Genomic DNA, 13,703 nt, shown 5'->3' with positions numbered 1-13,703 from the left:
CCTTTCCGAAATTACTTCCGTTTACGTTGTTTAGTGGCGCGACGGGGGGCGTAAAATAAGATGTTTATTAGGGAGCTTTCGCATCGGTACGAAAACGAACACCAAAACGAACATATGTTCGTTTACGTTTTCGTTTTCGTATCCTCTTACACGCGGTTTCGCAATCCGACGTACGATAATAGGCTAATAGCTAGATGGCGTTAATTTCCACTTCATGAACTTCTCGGTCAAGACAAAGTTTTCAATCGATTTTTTGGCAGATGTACAACAAATCAAGCAGAATATTGCTGTTGAGCACATTCTACGAACTCCAAAAAATGAACAATATACACAAAGCCTCGAAAAATGGTGTAAAATTCAATATATGAGACAAGAAACATATTCGTTTGCATACCTACGTAATTCCAGCTCCATACGCGTAACGTTTTTCACTGGCCGAACACTCATTACGGATTGACGTCACAAGTACACACGAATCGATGACGTATTCGTTTTCGTGCCGATGCGGAAGGTCCCTATTGTCAGACCGATAAGACGCAGATGAGATTTTTGTGCAGCTTTCAAAGATATTCAGAAGGCACCGAACATTAAATATGCTTGATCGGTTGTAAGATCATAATGTATATCCCACTTTGGCATTATTGCAGCTTGTATGTTTTATATGTCGAAATAAATATTCAACACATTATGTTTAATGATAAACATGACGTGTAGGCTATATTATTTTTGTCCCCCGCCTTTCGAAGGAAGCAGGGGACTAATGGGTTCATCTGTTCGTCCGCCTGTCTGTCCGTCACACTTTTTGGGACACAATGTTCAAACAGAATGTTCAAACTTGATGTACACTATTAGGCCAATGCCTTGATGGAGTTCGAAGATGAGCAATTTTTGTTTAGGGTAAGCAGAGATATTTGATTTGTTCATGCTTTGGGACACGATAACTTTAGTTTTAATTAAGTGAGAGTGACGAAACTTGGTGGATAGTTTCATCACATCAGTGCCTTGACTTAGTTCGATAATGAACATTTTTTGTTGAGGGTAATCAGAGCGATAAGCAATTTGATTAGTCGAGACTTTGGAACACAATAACCCTCCTAATTGAGGTAGAATGTTCAAACTTGGTGTAGGCGTTCATTAGGCGGATACCTTGATGGAGTTCGATGATGAACATTGCCTGCTTACGGTAAGCAGAGATAAGAAATTTGATTGGTTGATGATTTTGGGCACATAACTTTGGTTATAATTAAGCGAGAGCGATGAAACTCCCGAGTATAGATTCATTATATATCATTACCTTGACTAAGTTCGATGATGAGAATTTTCTGCTTAGGCTGAGGAGCGATAAGCAATTTGATTGGTCAAGACTTTGTAACATAACAACTCTGCTTTTAATTGAGGTAGAATGTTTAAACTTGATGTAGATGTTCATTAGATGAATAGCTTGATTGAGTTCAATGATTAATATTTCCCGCTAAAGCTAAGCAGATCTAAGCAATTTCTTTGACTTTGATTCTATCTGGTAGAGAGTGATTAAACTTAGTGTATAGTTGATAATCAGTTTGATTGCTCGATACTTTTATAAAAGATAAATGTGAATTAATTAATATGTGTCATCTATAGCAGCAAAAGAAACGTCAGGTTGGTATGTTACTCTGAATAGACGCATTGCATAAAACTTGCCAAATGTTTTTATTGTATATTTGTGACCACATCTCCAACTTTACCTGAGCAATAAGGCTCCTTCCCAAATACAGAATTGAACCCAGGAAATGTTTACAAAAATGCAACCTGACTTCTGAGATGGTAATGTGTTCTCCATGATTTTCTTGTAACTCATGCTGCACGTGCTGTTCACCGGGACAAGCCCTATAAAATTCCCCCCGCCTCCGCCACATACCTGGTTCAATCATCACACTACAACGTCAGCAGCATGCCACGACAGCTCAGAAGAACCAGGCGTTCGGAAGACTCGACACTGGCCACACTGCATAAGCCGTTGCCAATCACTTCCAGGTCAAGGTTCGGACCATCTATAAAGGCTTCAGAAACGCTTTCGGGCTACCAACTCCACGGATGATCACCCCCGAACTGGTAGACCAATGGTTAACACAAGGCGACAAGACCGCCATGTTGTGCCACAGCACGTGCAGAATCCCTTCACATAGGCATCTGAGAGAGCACGCCAGACAGTGGGAACACACGGAAGCATAGGCGTAGGAGCTCAAAGTAATTCAGGGGGGCATGCAGTGGACAAGAAAAAGACGAGAAAATACTTTTCGGGCAGTGTGGATCTCATAGAAATAAGTTAGTTATATTTTTTCTCTAAACGTTAATAGAAAAAAAAGGTCGTGGAATTTTTCATTGCCCGACCTTTTTCATAGACCTTACCGTGGACCGATCCCCATTCCTCGCCATCGACGTGAACGTCTACAGGTTGCCCATCAACACCAGAACTGGCGACACAGGTAATGGAGAACTGTTCTGTCCACAGACGAGAGTCGGTATTGCGTATCAACTGCAGATGGCAGGACCAGAATATTGCGTCGACTTGCCAGCATTATTCTGACCAATGTGTCATTAAACGAGGCTCATGGGGAGGTTCAAGCATAATGGTTTGGGCTGGAATCGGCCTGAACCACAGAGTGGGTCCTGTGGTGTTCCAAAATCTTGGTCCAGGGAGAGGAGGCGGCATCACGCAGTACGCTACATCGATCAAGCTCTCAGACCCCAGGTCATACCACATTTCGCACGTCATCGAAACAACGCTTTCCAGCATGACAACGGCCGTGCCCACGCCGCCAGAGTTATTCGGGACTTTCTACAGCAGAACGGTGTCAACGTTATGCACTGGCCAGCCCTTAGTCCGGACTTAAACCCGATTGAACATCTTTGGGATGAAATTCAGAGACTTAATAACGTCGTACCGAGACCAAACACAGCCGATGGATTGCGCTGGGCGTTTCTGAGAGTGTGGTTCCGGGTGCCAATGGCGTTCATCAATCGTCTGGTCCACTCCATGTACTGACGCTGCGCTGCTGTTATTGACACTCGCGGTGGACACACCAGACACTGATGTATAGACTGTGTACAGACTCTAAACCTTCTCGTAATGTCTTGGAATTGTGATGAATTAATCACTAACGCGTCAACATACTGTTCACAAAATATTGCTTTGATCCATTTAGTAAGTCGTTCTCTAGAATGATTTGATTAAAGTGCCTCTCTGATTTTTAAATCGTACTGACGTTTTTATGTTTTTGGTTTTTTTTGTCTGTTTAGTATATTTATTCCGGGATTTCGGCGGCGGACATCAGCCTCACTGTTGGCTTGTTTAAACAGCTTTTGATAAATAAGCCTACTTTTTAAAGACCTTATTTCGGGAGTCAGTAATTTAAAGGTGTTGTGATGTAAACAAATAGGGCAGATGATGTTAATCACAAACAACCAGCTCACGGTATAGACTGTGTAAAAACTCTAAACCTTCTCGTAATGTCTTGGAATTGTGATGAATTAATCACTAACGCGTCAACATACTGTTCACAAAAAATTGCTTTGATCCATTTAGTAAGTCGTTCTCTAGAATGATTTGATGAAAGTGCCTCTCTGATTTTGAAATCGTACTGACGTTTCTTTTTTGCTGTTTAGGCCTAGTACATGTATATTTATTCCGGGATTTCGGCGGCGGACATCAGCCTCACTGTTGGTTTGTTTAAACAACTTTTGATAAATAAGCCTACTTTTTAAAGACCTTATTTTGGGAGTCAGTAATTTAAAGGTGTGATGTAAACAAATAGGGCAGATAATCACAAACAACCAGCTCACGGAGCTGATAATGATTAGCAGGTGTATATATTTTATCAGCTATTTTCGTCACATTTTTTCTTGGTCTACGACGTGTAAGCGAATGGGAGACAACTCTTACGTTGTTACCAGGCAATAGGACTCAGACTAGCAATTATTTGCCCATTGACTTCAATGTTAAATGACTGTAACATAACAGGCTGTAGCTTTTTGCTCAACATTCCGTTGGTTCCAATCTTTATAGGCACAATGGGGACAACATTTGGCAATCTCCTCATCATAATTTTGTAGGGGGTTGACCATTTAGATTTTTTGCTACACGGATTTGAAGTTGACAGGGGTGAAAATCTCACTTCCGACACAATGATTGCTCTGCAGAAAGACACTTTACACCCCCTATCCCTCCGCTGTAATATCATCAGTATTACCCAAAACTGCTATGAAATTGCAAATTTGATCCCTTTTCTCCAATTCTAGACCCAAAAGTCAACCCAAAAATGCAGGAAGAGGGGAGAAAAAAATTAAGGGAAAAATTGTCTATTTATAACTCGCACTACTAGTCTTAGTCCAATAATCGGCATAAACCCGCCTTTAATAATCTGAACGACAAAGAAAAATACGATAATTCATTATCACTTTATATCTAAAAAAAATAAAAACACTCATAAATATTGTGCGAGAAATTTTATCGAATTTCAAAGATTTCGAGTCTATACAAATGTAGTTATTTCCAGATTTAATGTCCTTGTTCACTTTTATAATCAATTGAATTTTTTATTGGTAAAACTTATCAAATCCACTTGAATTTTATCATTGCTATATTAGATGAAGACAGACTGTTGAGCAAGGCTCTCACATAGGGGGAGACAGGGTGGCCTATGCCATGGGACAGCGCTTCTTGGCGGGGTGGGGGGGACGGGGAAATTATCGAAGTGCATACCAGAAATCACCTTTGAATATTTATGGAGTAGCCTCATTGGAGGCTCAGATAGCAAACCACCGGCCTTCGCTTTCCCTAATCATGTGTAAACCAGTTCATGTGTCAGCAAATAGAGAGGGTAGAATTATGATTTTTCCGAGATATATTATAGGGTTTTTCGATCATATGGAGGGGTGATGAGAAAATAAACAAAAAGTTGACATATAAGTTGTTGAGTCGTCTGATCGGAGACCATGAGATGTTTCGAACACTTATACAGTCCAATTCTAATCGATGGTTTAATTTAAATGGCGTTTTCCGTGTCATGTTATCCCCCCCCCCCCCAACGGTATAATTTGAATAGACAGGACGAGTTTAAACTCTTTGCTCAAGTTGATTATGTTACCTTGGCTCCGGGAAGATGTTGAAACTCTAGCTTACAAATTACCACCCAAACAAGACGAATTGTATTCTATTTTAATTATTTCTGGCTTTTGCTTGGTGAGCTATACTTCTTAATACTGGTGTGGTTTAAATTAGAAGGGTTTTACTTTTTCAATAAAATTCCCTAAATTAATAAGTGATATGCAATTATGAATGTCTATTCAGTCCTGTTCCTCACGATAAATATGAAGATTCTGTCCGGGAAAATTACTAAAACACTCTATACCAGGATGGAATATCCACAGTCATAGGAATGTCTCATGTCGCTACAAACACATCATTATAATTTACGTTCCACATAGATATACGGGGATGTAGATCCTACACCGAGTTTGTCGGCTTACACCATTTTGAATCAGAGGCTTTGGTTCAGGTTTAACGCTAGGCCCATCGAACTTCAAGGGCGGTATACGGCGTGATCTTCTAGCCCTTTCTATATGTATAGGGCACAAAGGGTGCACGGGAACTTTTATGTTCGTGGGGAAGTTAAATAACATTGCCAGAATAACGCACTTTTGACCAATTTTAGTAAGATAAAATGTGCCCAACGCACACCCTTTCCCAAAACCACACAGGAAAATCTAGGGGAACTCTTGGTTAGTGAGACAACGCCTTACTCACTGAACCACCGTGTCTTCATTTCACTACTGACTTCAGATATATACAGTTTAATAAAACGACCTGCAAATGTGGTTTCAAAATATTACTTCTTTCAAAAGCTATCAGCAAATAAAGAAATTAGTGTCACGCTTATACTAATTATGCCATTAGAGTTTTAAATATAATATAACTTGGTTAATCGGGGCCATATTACATGTCATACACACCAGTCATAAACATAAAACACGAAGGAGTTGATAAACTGATTATTCAGATGCACTCGAGATTGTCTTCAATCGGAATGAGGAAAAAAATACACAACACATGTTTCGGCATTAACAGTTGACAGCACATGTCTCCATTGTGAATTGCATCGTTAAACACCGCTGTATTATCAGACAATTTCCCATTTTTAACGCCGTAACCTTTACACATTTTACATTATATTTTGATTTTTTTCACGTTGGAAAAAAAATATGCATTGTAAACTACATTATACATAAAACAAACTTAGTTATATAATAATTAAAACATTAGAGAGAAACTAAATATTTCAGTTCTAATGTTTTTGATCGAGTATTATACTGTTGATAATGTGTGTGAAATAGGTTTACTTAACGTCCTCTTCAATCTAGTTGATTTCGCAGTCGAACTCTTGATAGTGCGGAGTCGTCTGTTTCATCTCCTTGTAATTTTACTACTGTAAGAGGAGGTATGTAAGCATAGGCGTACGGGGTCAATAACATTGCCCAAAATTTTTCTTTGTGACCCCAATTTTCAGAATGAATCGATCATTAACTAAAACGAGTTTTCCAGAAAGCTATTCAAAACGTAAACCGCGAACGATTTCATTTTACAATTATGCAATTATATTTCTATGATATATGGCCTCATTACCCGATGGTTATGTCCGAAAAAAAGGAAATAGCCCCACCGAAAAACCCCGGCCCCTACATTATATGTAAGGTAGATGTAGCCTTGGAACACATCGAATAACAACATACCAGCAATAACATCCTGAACGTGTATAATGTTTATCACAGTTTACAGAAATATGTATATGAACATATATACTAGAATGACTTAGAAGCGATTTAAATGTACATGTATGCTTTTCGGATATAACAGACATCGGATGATTCTTTAAGTATTTAATATACCTGATATAAATATACAAATAACACCATACAATATTGCACTAGTGACCCTAATATAGATTTGTTGATCAATGTATAATTTCATTATGAAACATCAAATAATAGGATTATAGTGAATATTGTAATTAAAATTGACATGTTGATAGATGTACACACATGAAGGATTAAACAAATTGTATATAATAAATGAACAAAAATTACAGTCATGACGGTTAAGGATTTGGTAATATAAGGAACACGAATTATATTAGAGATTAACTGAATCTCACAGTAGGCTATTAATCTACTACAATGATTTTCATATTATGGGCTCAAATTTCAATTAGAAATATACTCGATACGTCCTTTAATAATGCAGACGTACTTTTAGTTAGTACAATAAATATTGCTGTATACGAGCGAGCTAACATGCGCATCACTTAAATTAACAGTTATACATGTTAAAGACATAAGAGGCTGAGTTGATAAACGTGTCTATATATTCAGACTGTGTTCTATCAAAATAATAGACGTGACTTTATATCTCTGAATTGACATTAAGTTAAACAGTATTTAAACGACTGGTTGGTCTCTGAAGAATCAAGCAAGTGAGTATTTTTTATCCTTTTACGCCCTTGTCAATAATTATTTGTGATGCCAGCTTTAGTGACGATATATTGGACAGGGGGACAGGGTAACTTTACTCTTACCAGAACACCCGTTATCACTTCTAATTTATCACAGACGACAGTTTTCTATGCAAAAATTGTATTCCAGTTTCGCAGTTGTTCGGCGCCGCTAGCTGTTCTTGGAGGATGTAGCCAACCGGGCATAATAAACTCTTCAAAAAAATAAACGCATAGCCCTTTTATCATCATTTTTTTATTTGAATGGGTTCGTTGTTTCCATAAAATTTTAATATCATTATGTAAAGATAAAAGAAATCCATGTTTGGTTTTAAATCTATAGGGTCACTAATTGTGACTGGTCATACTTTCTGCCGAAATTTATTTTCGCTTGGTTGCACGGGATCTAGATCTTCATACAAAATCAGCGCCCACCACGCTCCTGTGACAATGTAGGTTAATTAATGGAGGAAGTTTTGGCTGCTACGCTACCGATGATTGTTTTTATATTACCGTCAAAGTATTAAATGTGACAGGACTTAAGTCAAATTAATGACGTAGATTTGGTTTCTCAGCCGTAAAAGATCTTATGTTTTGATCTACATAAATTTGACATTTTGGTTAAGTATTTGAATAATCTACTTTCTCAAAGAATCTTCGGTTATGGTTTTTAAAAAAACAATTGTCCCTCAGGCTCTCACTTGTTGACCGATATTATTAGCCTTACTATAGGCTTTCATATTCACAAAAATGGGCGGGAGGTGGAGTGTCATAATAATATAGTTTATCCATCAACTGGAGACAGAGAAGCGGCTGTGTGTGTGGGGATGGGGGGGATGCGCACTCCTATTGTTTATACTTCGGTATCGGTTTCTTTCGGACTGCCCAAGACGGATATAGACTAATAGCGAAGCTAAGCCAGGAAGTGATGAATGGGAAACTAAGAAGTGACGCGGCTTCTTGTCTTCGCACTGATTTTTTCTTGTCATCTCGACTTCACGCTATTAAAGTAGCAATATTGTTATAAATTTATAAAAACAAAGTGATATGAAATGAAATGAAATGGGGTTAAACGTCCTACTGTTCTGCTCCTAAACTGGGCTAATGAAGACGGGCATACGTCATACAGTGTGCTATGAGGGAAATTTTGCCCGTGCAGCGGCGCTACGGCCTACTCTTGTATCGAATTCCAACTGCCAAGGGGTCTTTTACGTGCACGCCAATATGTACACGGGACCTCGGTTTTTCGTCCCATCCGAACGACTAGACAGCTGTCCTTGTCAGGCCCTCCGTCCTGCATCACTGACAAAGAGAAACAACGCCGGAAAATCTGGATGGACTTTCTCGGCCAATGCAGGGATCGAACACCCGACCCCCAGGCTAGCGAGCCAGCGTCTTATCAAAACAAATCATGTTTAGTTAAAACATGCTATATTATGGTCATCTACAAACTTATTAATTTATATAAAACACCCATGTCCAGTTAAAACATGCTATACTAGGGTCATCTACAAACTTACTGATCTTACAAACCTCTACATTTCTCAAGTAGCAACTTTTTAAAACTCTAATTCTTGAATTTATAGACTGCCAAAATAAGGCTTGTTTACAATGGTACTGTGGAAGCCTGTTGGGGTCATTTTACAATTTCCACGTCCCGCCGCGGATTTTGAAAGTCGAGGGACAGGGGAACGAGAAGTCTGGATTGCAAAAAGACCGTTTCAGGCTTCCATAGTAATTAGTATGATTAAAAGCTGATTAATGATGATAAATTATTACACAGCAAAGCGAATTAGACACACTGATCAGCAGTGAATATTCGCTCGGTCCCTACAATCACTGAGAGGGATGACATCGGTGGGGCTTAAACATACATTATGCAAGAGCTAAATCTGCCTATTGCGGGTCTTTCTTTAGGCCTGAAATGTTATCTAAATCATTAATTAGACATTAATAAACTTATCCAGACCATAATCAAGTCTCGATGTCATTCGCTAGCCAGCGATATTTACCAGAATAGGATCCGATTTGCTGCTCAACTGTCATTCAGGATTTATTCATGAAATGGATAATCGAGACTATGTTTTTTATATCGTACCGACTTTAGTAATGATGATCGAGGCTAGGCCGACAATTCAATCGCTAAATTAGATTTCAGAGTGGATCAATTTGACTGAAATTTTCAACAAATTGTCGCGAAGGCAAAAAGGGGTGTAGGGGTATTTATCGGCTTCTGTACAACAGTCATACGTAACATCATCATCATAATACTAACTGCATTCCTGAAACTTTGATGAAAGTCGGTCAACAATGTATTGAGTAGATAGAGTACTATCAATCAGACTTCGGAATTGTTTTTGTGAAAGCACGGTAGTTCTGTGAGTAAGACGTTGGCTCGCTAACCTCGAGGTCCTGTGTTGACTGAGAAAGTTCCTCTGGATTTTTCGGCATGTTTTCTCTGTGTCACTGGTGTACTATGTAGAGTTTGACAAGGGGTAATGTATAGTCTTTCGGGTGGGACGAAAAACCGAGGTCCCGTATACGATGTGCACGTAAAAGAACCCTTGACAGTTGGAATTCGATATAAGAGTAGGCCATAGTGCCGCTGTCCTGGCAAAAATTATTCCCCATAGCACACTGCATGGCGTATGCCCTTCTTCATTAGCCCATCTAGAGCAAAAAGTGGGACTTTAAACCCCATTTGATTTCATTTTAATTATGAAAACGCTAAGTGACCACCTTTATCCCTTACTAGTTATCCCTGCAAATTTACCACTGAAGAATGAGTGCCTAGTTCGACCCTTGGGCAAGTCCAACTATCGGCGATATCTTGTGACTAGGAAACGGTTCCCAGTAATCGGTCATTTGGTGGTCGTCTGCTGTTTATGTGGGATACGAAACCCCGTTTTTGCTATCATAAGTAACATTTATACCCCCTGGTTGAAGTCCTCTCTATGTCACTTACAATTAGCCAAGACTGGTTCTTCCCCATATGATGCATACTACGTAAATAGATGTTAGAATGCAAATACATTCTCTGAATGATGGAGGTGGGGAGGAGGCGTTATTTAATTCCTTAAAGTGGCGGGAAGGAGAAAGTTCGACCGTGCTCACTGGGGTGGTTTCAAATTCAAAGGGCATATCCAACCAAACGCGGATAATGTGGACTAACGAAGATTGTGCTGACACGCATGGTATGCTGTCATATGACTCATATTTATGGCATAACTGTGACTGTGAAGAGGACTAGATTTTGCCTTTTTCGCAAAAAACACTTGGAACACTAAAACACCTTTATTGAAGTGTTTGTAATGCAGTACTACACATTACCCGTTGTCATATTTGTGTTTATATTACACATTGCATGTTTTTCTTTATTGGGTTCAAATACAGAAGTGTAAGTAGAAGCTAGCGACGGTTTTCGACACAACAGACTTCTAAAAACGGTTTTTCCGTCTTCAGAAAGTCTTTAGTATTAATGGTGCTGTTTTGGAATGGTTTATATCGTATCTGTCATTTCGCCATCAATCTGTGTTTGCCAACTCTGACAAATCAGAACGTGTTCCTCTAGGGTGTGGTGTTCCTCAAGGTTCTGTTTTAGGACCTGTTTTATTTACCATATATACAAACAGCTTGGAGATGTTCTAAATCAAAATTATCTATGTCACCATCTTTATTCATTTATTCCTGGATCAGATCAAAAGTACTTACAAAAATGGCTACACGTAATGGACAAAATAAAACCCGGATGAATTCAAATCGCTTGAAGCTAACTGCTGATAAATCTGATAAATTCGGTCTCAACACTCGATTATCAGACATCTCGGACTTAAATTGGACATGGGAGATATTGAATTTCCGCCATCATCAGTTGTAAAAAAATTAGGTGCACTATTGTATAGTGGCCTGAGCTTCACAAAATAAGTTGATGATCTGTGTAGAAAATGCTACTGCTATCTGAAGAATACCAGTTCCATCCGCAATCTTCTCACACAGGATTCAGCTTGAGCTCTTGCGTGACTATTAATTCTATCCAGATTAAACTATTGTAATCTGTGAATTAATTCAACAGTATATTACAAAAAGACAGATACGTTCAAACAGTCTCAACCAACAAGTGGTAGCAAAAATGAAAACGTGCAACCTTTGGACAAAGATTATTTGCTGTTGCCGCTAGAGCCAATGAAGTTGTGTATATAGTTTTCATATATAGCAGAACGTTTTGTGGATTTGGCTATATATAAATGAGCATATTATTATTGTTATTATTATGGTTGACTTGGCCCCAGGGGCGGTTGAACTTGTCCCGAGTTGGGGTAAGTGTGGCCCTTTCAAATTGTTTCTTTTGGAAACTGATTCCTCTTATGTTCCCGGTAGTACACTGGATTTGTTGGTGGTTTACGAAGGGTAACTATATTCCCTTCAAATGGGAGAAATCCGATGAAATTATATCGCATAGTTTTTAATAGTCAGATAAAATGGTAGAACTAGCCCGGTCTCCGCTACAAGACCTGGTGGCTAGGGGTAATGAGAATATACGACATCGCTAACACGTGGTCGTATATAAAGAAAAAAATTAAGTTATGTATTCTCCTCGATTAAATGAATTCAGTGTATTTATATATATATAGCCATTACGAATCCTTGGCATCGTTAAAGATCATGTACTTGACAACTAAAGAAAATGGGGAACCCAAAAACCTTCGAATTTACATAAACTTGCCGTTTGAGTGTACGTGGCGACCTAGTAACGTCGAAGGCAATGCCTCACAATTATACACTTTGTAAAAAAGAATTGGCGATATTATATCATTTCGTTTTGATTAATGATAATGCCCACTATAAATATAATCGACGCATGTTATAAACATGCTTATCGCAACCAATGCTTGAAATAAATTGAAGATATTAGCTCTCACTTTGAGACTGGTAACATACTATCTTGCAGAGGCGATTTTTATCTTTTCATATCATTGAGTATCGCGGATTGCTCTCGATAAACTAGACGAACCACTTACAAAGTCTGTCTTTCAGTATCTATCCATTTTCGTCTGATCCCTTTCAATCGGATGTGTTTCAGGGATATTGTTGAATCACTGATGTAATCTGAACGCAGTTATTGAATTAGCTAGTGTGGGGATTTGACTTTGTATACGGGTTGGCTCGGTGCCTTAGATTTTTGACATTTTTCAAGTATACTGGTAGCTCGCATAATGGAAAAATACAGTACTTTATAGATCTAAGTAAACCGAATAAAGATTGAAAAAGATATATATCCAATTAAATACGATATGACAAATTTATATTAATAATAACTGAGTTGCCGAAAAACACTATGTACACGCACCGGCTGAGCGACGGTTGGCACTTTTCGAAAATATGGATCTTGGGATTCGTGCAAAAATACGATCGGTCCGACCAGAGACTGTTCCTATAGAGGAACTATACAAATTGTTACTTTTGAATTTGTTCTGAAGACAACAGTACTAAGAGATATATTCGAACAGTCTAAGTATGCCTCCGAATATCTGCATCGCGATAATATGAATTTGGCTACTGCAGTTGATGCAGTTACCACTCTCAAAAGCCACCTCTCGTGGAGTTTCTATAGACAAAGCCAAAACGACGAGCGTGCGGTATGGTATAGACAAGCACCCACGAGCATGAGACGACCATTCTTTTACTCATTTTTTGATATTTGATATTGCATCATGTGAACGATTTCACAGCAAGTTAAAAATCGTGAATTCGTACCTTCATGCGCGGATGTTGGACGAGCATCTGGAGAAATTTGTCATGGACAGCAGCGAGCGCGATATAGAAAGCTTCCACATACATAATTACAATCAACTTACTGGCGATAAATATGGAATAAAAAAGTGTTTGTGGAGTAAAAATTGACCTGATTCCGTGCAGATATAGACATCAAAAATGGTCTTCGATTTAATCTCCGAACATCTAGATTTTAAATTTTTCAGGGGGGGTGGGGGGCTTCGGTGGATTGCGTGCTGACGCCGGGGCTCCGACGTCAATACAATCCACCAGTTAGACCTCCCCACTTTTTAAACCCTGGCTCCGCCGCTGAATACACGTAGAGGAAATGATAACAAAGTAAACTATATGACAACCAATAAAATAGATTTTTTTTCAACTCGATTCTTATCCACCAGGAACCGA

At 38.8% G+C, this 13,703-nt stretch overlaps 1 protein-coding gene across 2 annotated transcripts in view; it reads left to right on the top strand.

Moving 5' to 3' along the window:
- The first annotated feature begins 7,402 nt into the window (after positions 1-7,402).
- LOC126814233 (neuromedin-U receptor 1) overlaps positions 7,403-13,703 on the top strand; it is a 50,277-nt gene continuing 43,976 nt past the window's right edge. For both annotated transcript variants that reach the window (XM_050539267.2, XM_056099901.1), the window contains exon 1: positions 7,403-7,508. The gene's annotated coding sequence lies outside the window, so the exon portion shown is untranslated. The remainder of the gene's footprint in view (positions 7,509-13,703) is intronic.

The sequence above is a fragment of the Patella vulgata genome, chromosome 3 (genome assembly GCF_932274485.2).
Source record: "Patella vulgata chromosome 3, xgPatVulg1.2, whole genome shotgun sequence".
Lineage (NCBI taxonomy): Eukaryota > Metazoa > Mollusca > Gastropoda > Patellidae > Patella > Patella vulgata.
This window is presented reverse-complemented; position numbering and strand designations above follow the sequence as displayed.